This window comes from Rhinatrema bivittatum, chromosome 8 (genome assembly GCF_901001135.1).
Source record: "Rhinatrema bivittatum chromosome 8, aRhiBiv1.1, whole genome shotgun sequence".
In the NCBI taxonomy this organism is placed as follows: domain Eukaryota; kingdom Metazoa; phylum Chordata; class Amphibia; order Gymnophiona; family Rhinatrematidae; genus Rhinatrema; species Rhinatrema bivittatum.
The window spans coordinates 128,272,810-128,295,279 of NC_042622.1; positions in this window are offsets into that span (position 1 = coordinate 128,272,810).

Sequence of the window (22,470 nt, forward strand, 5' to 3'; positions counted from 1 at the left end):
TCTGGTTGTTGTTTTATGTTTTATGTACTTGATGATATTTTACATTTTATACTATAATGGTCTGAGTGAAAGAAACAGGTGAATGTGCAGAATATAAATTTGTGCAAATAAATAAAGAGGCAAAGTCAAATATATGTTTACTAATAATTATCAGACTATAGTATTGCTAGTATAATACACAAGAAGCTTTTCCTGGATGGTGGGGGAAGGGGGAGATGAATGTACTCTCAGGGCTGGATTTTAATAGCTACGCGCAGGTGTAGATTTGTGCGCACAACCCGGAGCGCACAAATCTACGTCCGATTTTATAACATGTGCGCGCAGCCGCGCACATGTTATAAAATCCGGGGCGGCACGCGCAAGTGGGTGCACATGTGTGCACCTTGCGTGCGCTGAACCCTAGGGGAGCCCCGATGGTTTTCCCTGTTCCCTTCGAGGCCGTTCCGAAATCGGATCGGCCTCGGAGGGAACTTTCCTTCCGCTCCCCCCACCTTCCCCTCCCTTCTGCTACCTAACCCGCCCCCCAACCCTACCTAAATAAAACCCCATACCTTTGTTAGTTATGCTCCTCCCCCCCTCCCTGTTGATTGTATTTTCTCTCTTTTGTTAATCAGTTACAATGTAAATCGGCATGATGTTCTGACGAATGTCGGTATCTAAAATCAACAAATAAATAAATAAATAAATAAGTTGCGCCTACCTCCGGGCAGGCGTAAGGTGCCGGCGCACAATCCCCCAGCCTAGAGGCCCTATGGAGGCCTCTGGCCACGCCCTGGACCACCCCTGCCCCACCCCTTTTTTCAAGCCCCAGGCCATACACGCATCCCGGGGCTTGTGCGCGTAACCGGGCCTCAGGATTTACACACGTAACCCTTTGAAAATCTGGCTCTCAGTGTTTTGCCAACACTTCAGGGTCTGCAGTACTTAAAATTTCCAAGGTATGCTGGCTGAAGATGGGGACAAATTGATATCCAAAAGCTGTATGTAAATTCACTGTGCAAATAAGCAAAAAAAAACAATCCTTGAGGACATAGCAGAAAAGAAGTGTGATTATAGATGGATTTTAATTAATTTAGGTTCATAAATAGACAAATTATTATTGCATTTACCAATTACAGGCATGTTATGCCGAGCCGTCAGGACTAGCCAGAGAACAGATTCCAGAAAGGACTCTGGCAAAAATCTTTATAAGCTTCTTTATTGGCAAACAATAAAAAAAGAACAAAACAACTTAGCTGGTTTGTGCAGTTCAACAAAACAATTGTAACTTACAGTTTGTTATCTCAAAGCTTCTGTCTCTCTCCCTCTCTCCCTCATCCCTTGGGCCCTTTCCTCATATCCCTGCTTGCATTGATCCACCCTAGCCCAGAATCCCTTGCTGGGTTGGGAGTTAAGTAGGCCCGGTGCAGATATCTGTAGTTGGTCCGTTAAGGTGTTCTGAGGGCGTTTCTTATATGCTCCCTCACAAGGTGCTAATTTGTGGGTGAGGCCCTTCAAATGTGGCCCCAGGGTAATGACAGGCATGACAGGTCTCCAAAAATAGAACTGGTTTGGTGAGATATTTCACAAGTAGTTTCACTTTTTTCTCTACTGGTTTTCTTTTCTCCTGGTGTCAAAATACTTCATTGCAGAATTTAGATCCTGCTTTCAATGTCAATTCATTACTGAAAGCCCTAACTGGCATTGACTAAAGATAGAGTAAATCCCTTAGCCAAAAGCTGAGACACAAGGCCATCTGTCAAAAGATTCAGTCAAAAGCATTAACACCAAATTCGATAAGACACCTTGCAAAATACAACATTGGGAAGCCTCCTTTAGCACAGATAGATCCAAGAGCTCTCAGTCTTTCATCATGTTCATTCTTGCTGGCCCTAAGGTATCATTCTTGTTTAAGGATTATCCTTAAATCAGCTAAAATCTTTCTTAATTACAGTATCAGAAGGATTTTACTGATTAAAGGAATACTGTTTACTCAGTTTTCAACAGAGTCATCTGGTATTTTTTTTTTGGGGGGGGGGCAATTTAAGGTATCAAGCATGACTGAAATCTGTTCATAATCTGGGGGCTAGTTGACTAGCCTCTTGCAGTTTTATTTTCTGATGATTTTTTCAGTTCACAGGGACAGAGGTTTTTGATAATCCCTTCAGTAAAGGAAGTGAAATTGTCACTGACTGGCAATAGGGCCTTTTCTTGTGCAGTTCCTCCCAGCTTGTGAAATAAATTGCCCACTGCGGTTCATTATGAAAGTGACATTTTAAGGTTTAGTCTGCTTCTAAAAACCTGACTGTTTAGCCAAGCATATCAATTGATTGATAGGTATATAAAAAAGGAAGAAATAAAAAATAAATATGATTGTATTACTTCTGGATTATGACTATTTCTATTTTATTAATGCGATTTATTTGTGATTTACTTGAATTTGCTATTAAGAGATATTTAAGTTGTTCATTAGCTGTTTGTTATAATTTTATATATTTTATACTCTTCTGTTTTATGTTGTATTTATTGGATATTTTATTATGTATAGTACTTTATTTTTATTTATAAATTTGTATCATGTCTTGAATATTTTTGTTACAGGTGATACCTTTTTAGTGGACTAACTTAGGAGGGAATTTTCAAACTGTTTGGGGAGGTTGCAGCTCTCACAACTCATTTTCAAAGGGAAACACCCTGTGGTGTGGTTAATTTCCTTATGTTAATTGGTTGTAGTAATGTTAACATATTTTAGTACGCATTATTTAAAAATACACTTATAGGTAATGAGCCAATTTACATCATTTTGCAGCTCATTCTCTGTTTTGCATAAATTTTGCGTTCAGGTCATGAAAGCTTATTTTTAATGCCTGTTGAAAGTGCTGTTCATGTACATTGTCAATTATGCTTGTTAATAGTGATTTTAACATGCTTTAATGTTTACACGAACATCAATGCACTTTAGTACATAGATGCCTCCCCCTCCCCCCTCCCCCCCCTGCTCCCTGGCTTTTAAGACCTACTGTCTGTAGCTGAAATTCTAGAGAAAGAGAATTAAAACATTTTTTTAAACTGCTTCAGTATTCAGAATTGGCACTGTTTCCATGTAGTGTATAGACGCATCTCTAGCTAAGGCGCTAATGATTATGGTGTGTTGAAAGATCTTGCTGAGGTATCAGTTCATTAAAAGGAACCCATGAGAATTCCATGGCCAGAGGCTCATAAAGCAAGTTCCAGATTCAGTTGCAGATTTTAAAAGCAGCAATTAATTTTTTGGAATGCATTTGAGACCTGTCAACCAATCTTTTCATCCTGATTAGTTGAATACAGTAAAATAAATATAAGGAGGTGCGCTCTTGTGGGCAGTGTTTTAGGCATGTAATCCATCCATTTGTCCTCTGGCAAGTCACCTTATATTCTTTTCCCTTAGTTTGCTTACCTGTAGTTAAGAAATAATAAGATGTACAGTATATGATTGTTTCAAATAAGAGAATCCTACAGTGCATATTTTAACCAGGACCCCTGGCATCCTGTAATTCTGTTGTCATGGTAAGGGCTGCAAAATTCAGTCATTGCCATGGAACTGGTCGGTTATGGGAGATCTAGTGCCAGGTAGAAGAAGAACCAGAAGCAGTGATGAAGGTAGCAGTGCATCTCCCCTTCCGCAGCCACGATGATCCGAGCTTGGGACTAAGAGAAAAACAGTAGCCGTGTGGCAATTTGGGCTGCATCCTCATCCTCTGCTGCTTGGGCCAGAGTTTAGTGCCTTGAACTGCACATCACCATGCGGTTCAAAGTGCACCAGGCTGGCTCTGAACAGCAGAGGAGAAGGACACACCCTGACATGGCATGCTGTTCTCCTGCTAGCTCCAAGCGGGAATAGGAAAGGTTACAAGGGAGTTGTGACTTAGGGGATGGGAAAGGGTGGAAGTGAATGAAAGAATGGGAAGAGTCAGTGAATGCATGAGTGAGAGGATGGGAAGGGGTGAATTTAGTGAAGAGATGGGAGAAGTAAAGGGATGCAGTAGGGAGAGTATATGAGGGAATGTGGGAGAGTGAGGGACTTGGAAGATGTGTGAGGAAAAAGTGAGATGGGGAGTGAGGGAGTATAAAATAACTGGAAGTGATATGGAGAGAGTTAGTGAGAGAATCAGAGTTGGTGTGGGTTGAGTGGGGGATCAGAGTAGGTGTGGAGTTAAGGAATTGAAGAGGGTGTGGATTGTGAATGAGAAGACTGGGGTGCCATTGAGTGAGAGCATCAAAATGGTATACGAGGGCTGGAGCTTGGAGGAAATACAGGGTGTGAGTGAAGAGACTGGAAGGACAGCATGTGAGTGAGGAGATGGAGGGTGTGAGAGAAAAGATTGGAGTCAGGAGAAGATGTATGAGAGTAGTTCTGCCCTCCCTTTCTATCTTCCTCTCCTGAGCAAGGATCTCCTTCTCAATCTAGGGCCCCCCTGCCCTTCCTTTCCCTCCCCTCCCCTCTCTTCTCCTCATTCCTCTTCCCGCTCCTTGTCATCCTCCCTTCTCTCCTGGATTCTCTCTCCCCTTGTTGCGCTCTCCTCCTCCAGAGGGGAGGAGTTAGCAATCTGTTATGCTCTCCTCCTCCAGAGGGGAGGAGTTAGCAGTCTGTTATCGCTCACCCCGCCAGGAGGGCGGAGTTAGCAATCTGTTCTGCTTTTCTCCTCAAAGGGGGAGGAGTTAGCAATCTGTCATGATCTGCTCCTCCACAGGGGAGGAGTTAGCTATATGTAGTGCTTACCCCACCAGGAGGGCGGAGTTAGTAATCTGTTAGCGAACTGCTGTTAGATGCTCCTGTAAGGAAAGGAGGTAGCAATCTGTTATGGATCAACTTCCCATGGAAGAGAAGTTGGCAATCTGTTCAATGATACTCTTCTGAGGAGAGGAGCTAACAATAGGTATATTGTACTTCGCTACTGAGATAGCAATCTATCATGCCTCTGCTACGGAGTAGCAATCTGTTATATATAGGCTGCCGGCAAGTCCCATAGAAAGAGAAGGTAGCTATCTATATAATACTTCCGTAAGTGGTGTTAGTGGTCGGTAGTGGTTGGCTCCCACAGAGTGACAGTAGAGTAAGGAATGACCACTTGGAGGAAATGGTGAATCCCTGGGCCGATGGCAGATGACAGCACCCCTAGAAGGAGATCCTGAGAGGAACCACCGGCTAGGCTAGAATATGAAATAAACACAAATAGTTCTTTATTAGGCTGGAAGCTGGACCACCAGTGATGGCAGTAGTGAGTCGATGTGTCAGGCAGGGCTGAAGTCCTTCTGATACTAGAATATAATCTCTAGGTCGCTGAGCTGTAGAGAGAGACTAGAAGTAGTGAGTAGACAGGGTATACTGGATATAAGATGGTACACTCACAATAGTAGATGTCTGCAATGGTCTCTATGCCACAGAGAGTCTTCAGTACATTCAGGAACAGGAGCCGTAGGCGGGCACAGGTTCCTATAAACAGTCTGTAATAAGAACTCACAATAGCTGTATATGAAATGGCTTCTAGAGTAGAAGAGTCTGTAAAGGATTCTAGGAACATGGGCCCTCGTGGAGCGAGTACCAGTTCCTATCTGCAATCTTGCCAATATAACTTTTGATCTCCATACATGCGATAACGTCTTGGACGGGAGTCTTCAGAGCTATAGGAATGTAGGCCCTTGTGGAGCGAGTACCGATTCCTATCTACAATAGAACTCACTGTGTTCACGTCTGCGATCGCTTCCAGGCAATGAGGAGTCTTCTGAGTATTCAGGGACGTAGGCCCTCGAGGAGCGAGTACCGGATCCCGTCTTGGCAATCTGAAATCAAGAAGAGAGAGCAGAGCCCCCGTGGAGCGGGTACTCCTGGTAAGTTTGAAAAGGCCGAGCAGTGGAGAAGAATTCCCCTCGCTGACTCGGATCGTTGTTGCAAGTATCGTGGACTGCCGAAGCAAGTCCTGTTGGAGTTCCTTGCTAACTCGTTAGAGGTTAGCAAACAAAGACCTTTTAAAGTGGAAATGTATGACGACACTACGGGGGGACGCCCCCGAGGTTCACACCCTTGCTGATATAAAGTCTGGACTGCGTGCATGCGCGTGCCCTTATGTCATCAGGAACATGGTGGATCCGTAGCATCAAGCCAGCCCAGGGACACCGGGACCAAGAGGCAAGGAGAAGCCGCAGCTGCATCTGTCCATCAGAGCCGAAGGGAGTCGCTCCCAAGGTAGAGAGGGTGGAGCGAGGGGAGAGAAGAGGCACGAACGCAACACCCCTCCCTCTGTGCCTCAATGCCCCCTCTGTTTTCAAGATTCCCTCCCTTTTCCTATTCCTCTTTCCCTTCTCCCTGAGATCCCCTTACTATTCTCTCTCCTTCTGCCTTCCTAGTACCAATCATTAAGATCAATTTTCTCCCAAAAAGAGCAAAATAAATTAGCCAGGCAAACAACAAATGTCAGAAAATAACTGTCTGTATATATAAAAGGCTTATGTCGTGTCAGACAGTCAGCTAGTCACACTGTCTTGTCTATGTTTGGCCTCCAGGTGGCACCCAGAAAAGTGATAGGTGCACTGTGCAAAGACAGTCTGCTCCATCTGTCAGGCTTACACACATGCACGCACCCAGACACGCACAAAGATCCACATACATGCTCACACACAAACACATCCTAAACACATAGGCTTCCACACCCAGGCACATGTGCACACATAGGCACAGACACCTTCACAGACATAGGATGGACAGGCAGGCACACACATACATGCAGGTAGGCACAGGCACACACTCATACACAGAGGCACAGGTAGACACACACAAATGTACACTAGCAGGCAGACACGCAGGCAGAGACACATACAGACACACAGGCATACACACAGGTTCCTAAATACACACACGCATATACACACATGCATGCGCATACATGCTCCCATACAGGCTCCCCACACACATATATGCACAGGCTCACACTCAGACACATTCAAACACACAAGCATACACACCCAAGAACTTGCACAAGCCAGTACAGGCACACAAACAGGCAGATAACAGCACACACACAGGCAGAGACTCACACACATATACATAGGGGTAGATTTTAAAAGTTGTGTGTGGGCGTACATGTGCGCACGCTACCCGGCACGTGGACATGTACCCCCGATTTTATAACTTGCACGCGCAGGCACACGCAAGTAATAAAATCAGGGGTCGGCGCGCGCAAGGGAATGCACAATTGTGCATCTTGCATGCGCCGAACCGCGCTGTCTTCCCCTGTTCCCTCCCAGGCCTCTCCAAAATCGGAGCGGCATCTGAGGGGACTTCCCTTCCCCTAACCTGACCTTCCCACCCCTTTCCCTAACCTTCCCCCCCCCAGCTCTAATCTAACCCCCCCCAAAATTTTTGTTTTACCTTTTGCGCCTGCCGGCCAACTGCCGGCACACAATCCCTGGCACAGCGGAAAATATGGCCGCTGTGCCGAGAGCCTGACCCCACCCCCACCCCCGACCCGACCCTTTTGCAAGCCCTGGGACTTACTCGCATCCTGGGGCTTTACGCGCATCGCCGGGCCTTTTTAAAATAGGCCCGGCACGTGCAAGGCCGGTTATGAGCGGAAATCCTCCAGATTTACGCATGTAACCCTTTTAAAATCCAGCCCATAGGTACAGGTGTGCACTCACAAACAAACACATGCAGGTAGGTACACATTCAGACACATACGGGCACACACAGAGGCACAGGCAGACATAGAAAGACACAACACAGGCAGGCAGAAACACACACACATACACACACATGCCCCCACACACAAATGCACAGGCCTGCACGTAGAGACACAGGCACTCACACAGAACATAAGAACATAAGAACATGCCATGCTGGGTCAGACCAAGGGTCCATCAAGCCCAGCATCCTGTTTGCAACAGTGGCCAATCTAGGCTGCAAGTACCTGGCAAGTACCCAAACACTAAGTAGATCCCATGCTACTGATACTATCCCATGCTACTGATACTAGTAATAGCAGTGGCTCTTTTCTAAGTCAACTTAATTAATAGCAGGTAATGGACTTCTCCTCCAAGAACTTATTCAATCCTTTTTTTAAACACAGCTACACTATACTGCACTAACCACATCTTCTGGCAACAAATTCCAGAGTTTAATTGTGCATTGAGTGAAAAAGAACTTTCTCCGATTAGTTTTAAATGTGCTACATGCTAACTGCATGGAGTGCCCCCTAGTCTTTCTACTATCCGAAAGAGTAAATAACCGATTCACATCTACCCGTTCTAGACCTCTCATGATTTTAAACACCTCTGTCATATCCCCCCTCAGCCGTCTCTTCTCCATGCTGAAAAGTCCTAACTTCTTTAGTCTTACCTCATAGAGGAGCTGTTCCATTCCCCTTATCATTTTGGTTGCCCTTCTCTGTACCTTCTCCATTGCAATTATATCTTTTTTGAGATGCGGCGACCAGAATTGTAAACAGTATTCAAAGTGTGGTCTCACAATGGAGCGATACAGAGGCATTATGACATTTTCCGTTTTATTCATTATTCCCTTTCTAATAATTCCCAAAATTCTGATTGCTTTTTTGACTGCCGCAGCACACTGAACCGACAATTTCAATGTGTTATCCACTATGACACCTAGACCTCTTTCTTGGGTGGTAGTACCTAATATGAAACCTAACATTGTGTAACTATAGCATGGGTTATTTTTCCCTATATGCATCACCTTGCCCTTATCCACATTAAATTTCATCTGCCATTTCGATGCCCAATTTTCCAGTCTCACAAGGTCTTCCTGCAATTTATCACAATCTGCTTGTGATTTAACTACTCTGAACAATTTTGTGTCATCTGCAAATTTGATTATCTCACTCGTCGTATTTCTTTCCAGATCATTTATAAATATATTGAAAAGTACGGGTCCCAATACAGATCCCTGAGGCATTCCACTGCCCACTCCCTTCCACTGAGAAAATTGTCCATTTAATCCTACTCTCTGTTTTCTGTCTTTTAGCCAGTTTGCAATCCACGAAAGGACATCGCCACCTATCCCATGACTTTTTACTTTTCCTAGAAGCCTCTCATGAGGAACTTTGTCAAATGCCTTCTGAAAATCCAAGTATACTACATCTACTGGTTCACCTTTATCCACATGTTTATTAACTCCTTCAGAAAAGTGAAGCAGATTTGTGAGGCAAGACTTGCCTTGGGTAAAGCCATGCTGACTTTGTTCCATTAAATCATGTTCTTCTATATGTTCTGTGATTTTGATGTTTAGAACACTTTCCACTATTTTTCCTGGCACTGAAGTCAGGCTAACCGGTCTGTAGTTTCCGAATCGCCCCTGGAGCCCTTTTTAAATATTGGGGTTACATTAGCTATCCTCCAGTCTTCGGGTAAATAGATGATTTTAACGATAGGTTACACATTTTTACTAATAGGTCTGAAATTTCACACACACACACATACAGTCTGTTATAGTCCAGATGACCCAAATAATGCCGGGCAATTTTCACTAGTTATTTTTATAAAGTGTTAAGCAAATTCACATTTAATATTCAAATATGCCACATAATTTTCAAATATTTGCACAGAATCTATCTTTCAACTGCCATAGGAAACTGGAGGCCATGACTTTATCACTGTAACTTTCCCTTTAGGTAACTTAGCAGGTGACAGCAGAAAAGACAATCCATCCCATCCAGTCTGCCCATTTATTATTATTATGACATTTATTTATCACCTTCCAATAAATCTCAAAGTAATCTACAATAAGTAAAAAAATACAACATAATAGGTCTAAAAACATAAATATAAATCACCTATCACCTTCCCCAAACACAAAATCAAAAATAACCAAACTTCTCTTCCGTGTCTCTTCAGTTATCCATCATATTAATGAAAAACTATTCTTTCTGCCCACACTGCCAAGGATATGTCCCAGATGCCAGTCACAGAGCATTAAAGCATGAAAGATATCACTCTTTAACCAGAACAGGTTTTGTCATCTTCCTCCATTGTACTCTTACTATTTTATGCAGATGAGCATATAAGATTCTCCTCATGGACTGGCCAATTTGTTAAGTACCTGCGGGCCCCACAGAGTTCCCTTTTGAAAATTCGGCAGTGGCTAGTGCTGCGGGGATCTCTGTCATGCTAAAGAAAGTGTGAGGATTTCAAAATAAAATCCCCCATCTTCCTTCCCCTCCTCTTTTCCCACATTGAGGTTGGGCAGTTTCAAAGGTTTTTTCTTACAAGTTTACCAGTGGAAATCCCTTTGAAAATTGCCCACTAACTTCATGTCCAGCACCTTCCCATCCTATATCTAACCACAAGGCTTTGTAATAATTAAAATAAAAAACAATACTAGTGCGGGCTATTGCCCGAACATCTGGCCTCCTAGGTTCCTTGCATAGGAGATCGGGCTATGTGAGAGCCTATGTTTCAGCTAGGACTTTTAGTTATGATTGTAATTGCAGCCTGCCAGACAGACCTGGCTGTTAATTAATTTTATCATTGTAGTCTGCCAATTTTTTTTTAATTTTGACCCAGAAGCTTTTTCCTGCTCCTTTGAGCTTCCAGAACAATTGAAACCAGGCCCGAGATCTATTACTACTTATCATTTCTATAGCTCTACTAGATCTGGCAACATGAGCATTCACAACTACTCAGGGATTTTATTTATTTATCTACTTTCACCTATTTTATATTCTTGCCCAATTTACCTTTTAGTTCAGGCATTGCAGTGGATGTCCTCAGCTGGGGCCAGTATACCAGAGCTTCTTTTGGAACCCTGCAAACTTGGACCCTAATTATGGTCACTGGTTGTCACCTTTGCTCATTGACTTGAATTTGATTTTTAGATTTAATTGCAAGATTTTTTCAAATATGAACTCAAGGTGAGCTACCATTTGGGTGCTGCAGTTATTCCTTACCCGAAAAGACTTATAATCTAAATTGTACCTGAGACAATACAGTGTGAAATGTCTTGCCCAAGGTCACAAGGAGCATCAGTGGGAGAAGAATTTGAAGCCTGATGTCCCTGGTTGTCAGCTGCTGCTCTAACCACTCGGCTAGGGGTGGCCAACTCTGGTCTTCAAGAACCACAAACTTTTCTGATTTTCAGGATATCCACAATGAGTATGCATGAGAGAAGTTTGCATACAATGAGCCCATTTTTCCCTTAGACACAAAATGAGAGAAAATCTTTAGTAAATAGGCCCCATTGAAAGCACTGTATGCAAATCTATCTCATGCATATTAATTATAGATATGCTGAAAACCAGGCCTGTTTGTGGCTCTTGAGGACTGGAGTTGGCTGCCCCTGGATTAGGCTACTCCTTCTTTCCAGAATAGTGATAAATCCCTCCCCCTAGGGCAGGGATGGTGAACTCCAGTCCTCGAGGGCCACAAACAGGCCAGGTTTTCAGGATATCCACAATGAATATGCATGAGAAAGATCTGCATGCACTGCCTCAGCTGGATGCAAATCTTTCTCATGCATGCTAATTGTGGATATCCTGAAAACCTGGCCTGTTTGCTGCCCTCGTGTACTGGAGTTCACCATCCCTGCCCTAGGGACTGTGAGAGTTGCCTCTGCAGCATCCCCAAAACTGAACTGGGAATTGAAACCCAGGTCCCAAAGCACTGCTACTGGGCCAGCCCACACTGGGATATTTATACCAGCAAGAATATCTCATTTTTAATAACTTATTCTACTTTACACAGCTACATTTTCCAAAAGCATTCATCCACACCCAAGCCACAAACTTAACAGAATCATTTTGCACATTGGTGTACTTCCATCTGAATGAGATCTTTATAGTAATTATGCAAAGTGAAAAGTAATTTGCTGGATTTCTGGGTTGTGAAGAAAAAAGCTTGATTATGCTTGCTTCTTATCAAAACAAAGTAACTGTTGATAATGGCATGCTTCCACAGAGGTCCTTGCTGTGCCTCAAACTACCTGCGTGGGTTAATGATTGAACTACTCTCTAGCATAGTACTGAATGGTTTGTGGCTCAGCTGTACTATGGCCATGAGTCATTTTCCAGGTACTTTGTTATTTCTTCAAACTGCAGGGGTGATCCTTCTATCAAATCTCAATGTAAAGTCACATATATGGAGAGATATGGAGAGAGAGACAGAGAGAGAGATTTTAAAGCTACAGTACTTACATTTAAAAAACATAACTTAAGCTGGTATGTAGAACACAGCCATACTAAACAATTCTCTTACTTATCCATTTCTGTAATTTTGGACCCAATAGAATTAGGATGATGCTGTTTCAGTCATTATTAGACCCCTCTGTCTATACCATCATGACTCATCCAAAAAATCACTAGAGAACAGTTATAGTAGATCTCAAGCTTGGGTCAAGAGAGTTTTCAACAATAAGAGATGCACCCTATTCTCTGTTAAAAAAAAATGTCCAAACATAGCTAATAAAACTGACTTTCTGAAATGAGTGCATTTGTCCACACATACACTTGTCAGTATCTTTTTGGACTCCCTGATTTTCGAAAATTTAGTGTCAATAAGAAATTAAACACAGTGGTTATTAGTAGGAAACACACAGACATACATGGTGATCACATATGAACATAAGATGTGCCTGTCAAGTCAGATCAATGGTCATTTGAACTCAGTATCTTGCATCTGATAGTGGCCAATCTGGGTTGCCTGGAAGTAACCAGCAAATCTGGGTTCAGAATGGAGACAGAGAGCTTTTACCTTTAGAAGGACTATGTCTGAAACGTTAAGGACCATCTCTACAAACTTGCTACATTTTATGTTTCTTGAGATAGGAGTTTTTCCAATCTCCTCATCTCATATTTTGATTTCCCTTTTTGAACTTTTTGACTTGTAACATATCTGAGTACTCAACCAGGTGCTAAGTGTATGCTAACTAGAGGAGTGGAGCCTCTCAGCAAGTTAGTATGAGTGAACTATATTTAGGTCTACAGCGAAATGGGTCATCATCCATTTCTGGATGAAGGAGTAGCAAGGAAAGAAGACTTCGTGGACCCATCTTTAGGTTCACTATCATAGTATTGTCCACAGAAAAAGACCAAATGGCTCATCCATTCTGCCCAGTAATTTTCTCAAGGAAATAAAGAGGGGCAGAGGAGTAAATCAGGTACTTATCAGGTATCCTCAGAATTTGAGGAAGGAGAGGAGGAAGAACTATAGGAGAGGTATGGGAAATTGGAACTTTGTCTTTGAAATATGATCAAATTAATTAAAAAAGACTATTTTCTATCAATTGGGAGGGAAGTTATCAACAACCCAAACAGATTGGAAAAAGAAATAGGATGTATTAATTGGAATTTATTTGACCACCATCAATATAAATTGAGTAAAAGAAGAAAGGTCACAAATTCATTCAAACACTAAACATGTGAGAACATATTTTGAAACAACAAAAGCTGTAAATAACTTTTTCCAAAAACTACAAAAAGTTATCAGTAAAAATTATATTGGAAACAATCCAATGCTTTCAGTGTGATTATTGTACTGTGATCATCAGTGTTGTGTGCAATAACTGTATAGTGGGATGTACTCAATGCAACACATAGGGCCTAGAAGATTAATTTTCCTCCTGCAAAGGGAATCTTGGACATTCAGACTGAAATTATAACATGGGAGGATTTAACTCTAAAAGACTGTGGGCCTCATTTTCCAAGCAGTTTACCGCGTGCGATAAATTCGCAAATCGCGCTAACAGCCGTTAACGTGATTTGCGAATGCAAATTAGTAATTTGGTATTCAGGGGGCGGAGTTGGGGCAGAGCATATGTAAAGCAGGAACCAGTTTGGGTATGTCCTAGACAAGTATTTGTATCCCTATGGGAGGGCCACCTAGTAACTCGAGGTGGGGATTAGGTATGAGCGTCGGGGGTTGGGGGCCACTTTCGCATTCCACATGAGACGTATGGAAAGAACAGTGGTCTCTAGTGAAGATTTGCTGGCCGTTGGAGTGAGGAAACTCACTCCAAGAGGAGATTTGGGCAACGTTCTCTCCACCTAGCTTGATGGACACTCTACCTGGGCAACAACAAGCTAGGTGGAGAGAACGTAGCCCAAATCTCTTCTTGGAGTGAGTTTCCTCACTCCGACGGCCAGCAAATCTTCACTAGAGACCACTGTTCTTTCCGTACGTCTCATGTGGAATGCGAAAGTGGCCCCCAACCCCCGACGCTCATACCTAATCCCCACCTCGAGTTACTAGGTGGCCCTCCCATAGGGATACAAATACTTGTCTAGGGCATAGGCACTATAGGAAGTCTCTCTCTCTATAATGAAGCTTGAGGAATGGTCAGGCAGCTAACATTTAATGCTAAAAAATGCAGTCTTAAATTTGGGCTGTAGAAACCCAAGGGAGTTGTACAGTACAGGGAGTGAAATTCTTCTAAGCAATGATTGTATCAAATGATCTTAAGGTGATCAAACAGGTGGATAAGACAACAACAAAAGCCAGAAGGATACTTGGCTGCATAGGGAGAGAAAAAGCAGAAAAAAAGAGGTGATATCGCATCTGTGTAAGTCCCTAGTGAGACCTCATTTGGAATATTGTATACAGTTTTGAAGACAGTATCTTCAAAATTATATAAACTGGTTGAGGCAGTCCAAAGAGTGGTCTTCATTTTGAAATATTTTGAAACATATGGAGACAGACTTAAAGAGTTAAACATGTATACCTTGAGGCAAAATGGGAAAGGAGAGATATGATAAAGACATGTATATACCTCCTAAATTTCCATGCAGAGGAAGTGGGCCTCTTTCAAAGGAAAGGAGGTTCTAGAGCAAGGAGTCATGGGATGAGGGTGTAAGGGGTATGCTGAGGAGTAATCTAAAGAAATGTTTCTTTATGGAGATGATGGTAGAAGCATGGAACAGCCATCCCTATGAAGGTGGTGGAGATAAGAACAGTATCTGAATTAAAGAAAGCATGGGATAAACATAGAGGATCTCTGAGGAAGTGGTAGGGATTGTAAAGCTGAATAGTTGGTGTAGATCGGAAGACTAGATGGGATGTATGGGGTTTTTTGCCATCATGTTTCTATGTTTCTAGGTAAACAAAAACAAAGCAAAGAAATTTAGCAAGCACACCCCTATTTGATGGCCCAGTAGCAGGCCCGGCACTAGTAGGTGTGCAAACCAAGCAATTTGCAGGGCAATATACTTGTGGGGGCAGCAGCAGTGGACTGCAGAGTTGCCATTGGGCAGAGAAAAATCAAATCTCTGCCCAATGGCAGAGTAGGGTAGGGGTAGGGAGATATACCTCCCTACCCCTAACCATCCCACCCTCCAGCCAGCAGCAGGAGTCATGTTTAAGCAAATTTCATCTCCTGCTGCTGAGGGGCAAGTCTCACAGCTCTTACCATGAGATTTGCCCAGCAGCAACAGGAGATTAGATTAGATTAAATGTGACTCCTGTTCCTCCCCATGCCTCGAACCGGCAGACTTCTGCACTGCTGAGCCCATCCCATGATGGCTAAAGATGAGGAGAGGCCCAGCAGGCCGCTGCGGAGCTCATCCTGCAAAAACTAAAGATTAGGAGAGGCCTGACAGGCTGCTGAGGAGACCATCCTGTGGTAGCCAAAAAAGGGAGGGAGGACCCCATCCCACTGGCGGCTGAAGAGGCCCAGAGTGTGTGTGTGTGTGTGTGTGTGTGTTGTGTGTGTGTATATGCGTGCAAGGGTCTGTGTGTGTATATGTGACTCTGTGTGTGCGTGTGTGTGCAGTGTCAGAGCTAGCATGTATGCATTCTATGCAATTGTGCCACTGGAGGTGGCACCAGTGGATTGCAGAGTCAGCATTGGAGATAGAGATGTGAATCGTGTCCTCGATCTTCTTAACGATCGATTTCGGCTGGGAGGGGGAAGGAATCGTATTGTTGCCGTTTGGGTGTTTAAAATATCGTGAAAATCGTTAAAATCGTGAGCCGGCACACTAAAACCCCCTAAAACCCACCCTCGACCCTTTAAATTAAATCCCCCACCCCAAATGCCTTAATACTTCATCAACTTTGGGAGGGAAGTACTTACTTGCCCTAAACCAATGGCAGGAAAACCGGCACACTAAAACCCCCTAAAACCCACTCCCGACCCTTTAAATTAAATCCCCCACCCTCCCAAACCCCCACCCAAATGCCTTAAATTACCTGGGGGTCCAGCGGCGGTCCGGAACGGGCTCCTGCAATTGAATTGTGTTGTCTTCAGCCGGCGCCATTTTGCAAAATGGCGGCCGCAAAATGGCGGCGGCCATAGACCAACACGATTCGACTGCAGGAGGTCGTTCTGGACCCCCGCTGGACTTTTGGCAAGTCTTGTGGGGGTCAGGAGGCCCCCCAAGCTGGCCAAAAGTCCCTGGGGGTCCAGCGGGGGTCCGGGAGCAATCTCCTGCTGCGAATCGTTTTCCGTACGGAAAATGGCGCCGGCAGGAGATCGACTGCAGGAGGTCGTTCAGTGGGGGTTCCGGACCGCCGCTGAATGACCTCCTGCAGTCGATCTCCTGCCGGCGCCATTTTCCGTACGGAAAACGATTCGCGGCAGGAGATCGCTCCCGGACCCCCGCTGGACCCCCAGGGACTTTTGGCCAGCTTGGGGGGGCCTCCTGACCCCCACAAGACTTGCCAAAAGTCCACTGGGGGTCCGGAACGACCTCCTGCAGTCGAATCATGTTGGTCTATGGCCGCCGCCATTTTGCGGCCGCCATTTTGCAAAATGGCGCCGGCTGAAGACAACACAATTCAATTGCAGGAGCCCGTTCCGGACCGCCGCTGGACCCCCAGGTAATTTAAGGCATTTGGGGGGGGGTTCGGGAGGGTGGGGGATTTAATTTAAAGGGTCGGGGGTGGGTTTTAGGGGGTTTTAGTGTGCCGGTTTTCCTGCCATTGGTTTAGGGCAAGTAAGTAAGTTCCTGCCCTCCCCCTTCCCCCAATTTACGATTTTTTAACGATAAATCGGGGGAATTGGTATTGTATCGTGGCCCTAACGATTTTTGACGATTTAAAATATATCGGATGATATTTTAAATCGTCAAAAAACGATTCACATCCCTAATGGGAGAGGGATAAACTGAAACCCTGCCTGATCTAGTCACTGGCGATACACCTCCCTACCCCCACCCTACCCTAGCCGGCAACAGCAGTCACGTTTAAGAAAGCATCATCTCCTGCTGCCTCGGGACTAGTCTCACAGCTTTTACTGTGAGCTTGTCCCCATTGTAGCAGGAGATGACATTGTGTGCATGCATATGAGAGAGCCTGTGTGTGTGGCATATGTGTGAGAGAGAAAGGGTGTGTGTGAGAGTGAAAGTGTGTAAGAGAGCCCATGTGTGGCGGGTTTGCTAGTGTACTTGGGCTTTTTATTTATTAATGTATGGATCCAGAGGTGCCCAGTGGGACCTACTGCCAGGACCTCAGGAGCAACATATTAGGTGTTTAGATAAGTGAAAGACTGTGTATGTGAGGGAGAAAGAGAGCGTGTGTAAGTGAGAGAGTGTGTATGTGAGGGAGAGAGAGAGAGAGCAAGTATGATATTTGTTGAGAAGGGTGGCATATCAAATTTTATTAAACATCACATTTTATTAAAATTAAAGAGGGAGAAAGCATGTGTATGAGAGAGGGAGAGAACCTGTGAGTGAGAGAGGGAATGTGTAAATATGAGCATGTATGAGAGACAGAAGGAGAGTGTGAATAAACACATGAAGATGTGTGTTGGAGAATGTGTTTATGAGAATGGAGAAATTTTGTGGCCTTCCTCACCGCCAAACCCCCACTAATCCAAGACAATCTCAGGTTGACTGGAAATCAAAAGTTTCGAAATATGGAACATGGGAATTTTTTGTGTATCCTTATTAGATTTAATTTGGGGATGTTATTTGATGTGTCTGCTGTTTTGAAATATTTTATTGGTATTTGTAAAAATGTTAAAAATGTGTATACTTTAATTATTATATGTCCTATTCATCAGCTGTTTTGAAATATTATTTTAATCAGTATGGCTTTACTATTTTGATTAATGTATTTATTATATTTCTTGATTTTAGTGTTTTATGTTTAATAAGGAATGGTTATGTTTCTGTTTTTTCATTGTTACACTATATAAAGAGTCTGACCTGTTACAGTTTCCAGTTCAGTTTTTGTCTGCATATTTCTATTTGTACTTTATGGTCTCTTTATTCTGTATTTGGAGAGGGTCTGTCTGGATTCTGCATATGTACATGAGGTTAGGTATTCTGCAAACACCAAGGTGAGGTTGACCTAGGTATGGATGTCCTTCCTCCTCACAGTACCTGAGGTTCACAAGCTCTCCTGATCTCCAACCTATCAGAGTCCTGCGTCCCAGGGATGGAAACTCCATTGGGAGTCTCCAGATGTCCTGCTCCTTTTCTCTCCCAATAATTCTTCTTCAGTTTGAATAGATGCAGACCAGAAGGAAAGATCTCTACTGGATACAGCTCTTAACTTCAAGCTCTGTGTAAGGAAGGGTGACAGAAACATAACTTCCTTCCCTCTCAACTGGGTAAAACCCAAATTTGAAAACAAAAACAAAAAAACCCTTCTCTCTACTCCTTAACAGGCTAATGCAATACAGTGTGCTCAGCCTAACGCACAGCTTGACACACAGTTGGACATACCTTTTGGACGCATTAGAATAACTCCCGATACAATCATGGGATTAACACGTCCAAAAAAGCATGTCAAAACCAGCACATAGCTAATAGCACTCATCACATGTAAATGCCATGTAGATGAGACTATTAGCTAGTACACCGATGAAAAAAATCACCTTGCGTCCAGCAGGCACATTTTAACCTGCAAAAATTAATGCCAGCCCCGGAGCTGGCGTTAAGTGTAGACATACTCCAAGCCTCAACAAAATAGCAATAAATACTTCTTTTCTGTGGTTCCTCTGACTTAAAATCGTCACGATACTAAGTAAGAGGAGCCACAGAAAGCAGCATTATGAAAAAAAATGTGCCTCGGTTAGGAAACAGTCGTTCGTAAAATGAGTGTCTGTTTTCCTAACCCACAAAGCCACATCTCCTGGGTGCCTGATGCCAAAGATGCGCTAGCATGTCCTTTTTAGTGCAGCACCTCATTAACTTACGGGTAAATTTTTAACCCCGGCGCGTAAATCCCGGGGTTTACGCTCGTGGCCGGGCCTTACACGCACCGGGCCAATTTTCAAACAGGCCTGGCCACACATGTAAACCCCGGTATGTGATTAAGTGCTGGGGCCTGTAAAGGGGGCGATCTGGGGGGCGGGGAGGGGCAGGGCTGGAGGCGGCCAGTATGGTGCCATTTGCTGCTGTGCTGGGGAAGGGACTGCCGGCGCTTGCTAGTTGCTTCTGCTCAAACAGGGGCTTTTGTGTTAGTTCACAATGTGTTTGGCAGTGGAAGGTGTTTGTGCTGCTATTACTGTGAGGTGACACCAGTATTTGAAAATATCTTTTTGTATGATGAGCTGTAAGGAAAACATCCAAGCTCCATTGTTGGGTGAATTTCCATGGATGCAGACTATGTTACAGAAATGGAGGTGCAGGATTTATATTGACATTGTTTTCTTTTCTGTATATATTCCAGACTTCACTTTCATAGTCATATAGAATTAGTTGAATGAACCTATCAAATAATTTTAATAGTAGTTTTACTAGAAGTGTGAAACTAGCCAGCTTTTTAAAATTACGCAGAAGACCCTTTGGACTTTCTTATTAAGACCTTTTTTTATAGCCAATTTTAAAGCAGGGGGCCATGCAATAGAGGTGGGTGAGATGAGGAAATGTCATTTTGACTCCCCTCCCCCCCCCCCCACCACACACACCCAACATTCTTCTGTCTAGAGACGCCACTGATTTTCTGTGGCCTTAAGTATTAGTACAAGAAGGATTGGTGGTGGTGGTGGTGATGTGTGTGTGGGGGGGGGGGGGGGGCACTGGAGAGGCACACAAATGCATTGGCCCCCGGGCGCCGGAGACCCTTGGTACTCCACTGCATCAGTGTTTCCCAACCAGTGTGACTTCTGATATGATAAGATATGCCACAGAAAAGTCACCACTGCCTGATGATCAGATCCAGGTCAGTAACTGGGCTCTGCTCTCAACACCCTGCAGCAACAAGAGACACTAGCAGTGGCTTTTAAACCTGTAAGAACTTCTTTCTTCCTAGCTGCAGCATGAACTCCGGAGTGTGGCAATTAATGGGCAGCATGCAGAGCACAAATAGTTGGGCTCTGCTTTCTGCAGCATACATAGTGCACATAGCAGCTCCTCATTTTCCCCATCTTTGAGTTCTTCAAGCTTCTGTCTTATCTCCAGGCTGAGTGAGACAGGGAGAACATGCACTGAGCACTGGATGTGACTCACTTTGACTGTTATGAGCAGCAATAGCAGTGAAAGAGCTCTGGCAGCGACATGCAGAGGCCAAGGTAACTAACTGAGCCAGCTGTCCACACCATACCAACTTCTCTCTTCTCCTGCAGGAGCTGGTGCATTGTGATGGGTTTATGTGTGTCTTCACTCCCTCTCTTCCTTTGTTTTAAAATTTGGAAGTGCTTCCCTAGCTCTTCTTATAGCCATATGAGTCCTTTCCATATCCGCAAGCTCCGTGGAAAATGATGTGCCACACAATATTTTTGTTAACGTAGGTGTGCCTTGTGCTTGAAAAGGTTGATAAACACTGATTATACATGTTGTAAGTGTGGCAACCTCCCCCCCCCCCCCCCCCCCCCCCCAGTTTGGCCACTCGATGTCACTAAGTCCCTGCATAGAATACTCTAACATGTGCCATCCGTTTCCCATCAACTCCTCACACATGGAGGGCTGTGATTAGATGCCTCAATTATATTTAGCCCTGCCATTTAAGAACTCATTGGGATGCGTTTGAGGAAGCCTTTTACATAAATTGGCACCCAACGTGGGGTTGGAGGACAATGGGAAGATGTGCATCGTTTGTTCCAGTGAGAAATGTGATTTTTGGCAAATGTATAATGTATAAGGAAGTACAGAAAAGTAACTGTGATGTTTACAACAAAATGGCGCTTGTTCCCACACTCAAGTATCGGTGGGGAGAGGGGCATGCCAGAGAAGAATGCACGAGCAAAGTATGCACCTGACATCACCACAACATATGTGACATACAACCAATAAAGCATTATAAAAGCGGTGGCATGCTCGCAACCTCATCCTCAGCACGAGGGGCTGTCTGGAACAGGTGTGGTGCTAAAGAAATCTGTGAGTGTAAGCCATGACTCTTGAGCATAAAGGGATAGCCAAATCTCCTCCTTCTTTAAAAAACTACCATTTATTAAATACCTAAGAACATTCCGAGATAAAATGTCTTGAGTAGGGCAGCAAGGAAAGGTCAGAGGGTTTTCTTTAGACAGCATGGCTGAAAAATCTACCCCCAAGTTGTCCAGTTCTAGTGAGGCCTGCCCTCCTAAATTATCTATGGAGGAACCTTACGCCATGCAAACCATCAGTGAGTAGTGGGTAAGCCAATCAATGGTTCCCGTTCATGGCCCTGGGCATGTTTTTGGGCTGTCAGCAGTGGCTCGGCCTGTCCATTATAGGACAGGTCCGAGGATGTCTTTTGCCAGGAGCTATCCTTGCCATCAAATGTGTGGACTGTCGGGCATGCCAGTGACCCGAGCACATATTTACCCACTGCTGTTACTGCAAGGGTATCCTGTTCTAGGATGTTGGCATGGGCCCAGGCAACATGGTAGGATGGCAGGAAGGCCCTTCAGCTGCAAGTGCTTTCTGCTGAATGGCAATCAACCGATACTGTAAGAAAAAAAGTGGCAGCAACCAAGAAAACCCCCTCTTCTAGAGAGCCAGTTATTCCTGTGGCAGCTGGCACAGCAAAAGCTGGAAGCCAGGTATGGTCGGGCCTTTCCAAGTAGCGACAGTTCAGACATGGTGGTGGATGCCATCATGGAAGAACCAGCAAGTGGCAGGGCAGCTGGTGATGCCGTAAAACCATTAAGAAACTAAGTCCTGAGCACTATGAGGCCAGAAAAATCCCGCAAAAAGAGGAGCCCATTACAGAAGACTTAATTAATCTTTGAGGTGAGGTGAAGGGAAGAAAAATCTGAAAGACTGTTCCTGTTTGCTGCAGAAGGGACTCTGTTTTGTCTCTCTTTTGGTGTTGTTTGTCTTGTGCTTTATTCTAGGCTGTATCCTGCTAGCTGTTTGAATTTCCAGTTAAAGAGACAGTTTGCTTGCCCTTCATGGAGGGTAAAGATTTGCTTTCCCCTCTGGGAGAGGATGAACTGACTATTCTTCATTCAAGGAGATGACCTGGCCTAGACCAGAGGCTAAGAAGAAAAGAACATTTTTTAAGTTCCTGAACTGTATTAACCCTTCAGGGAAGGACTTATGTTGAAAATTACCCTCATTGGAGGGTCATTCCTTCTAATTCTAATGTGAATTGTTGTTTATTCTTAATGTGACATGTTCTAATGTTGACTCTCCTTTTCAC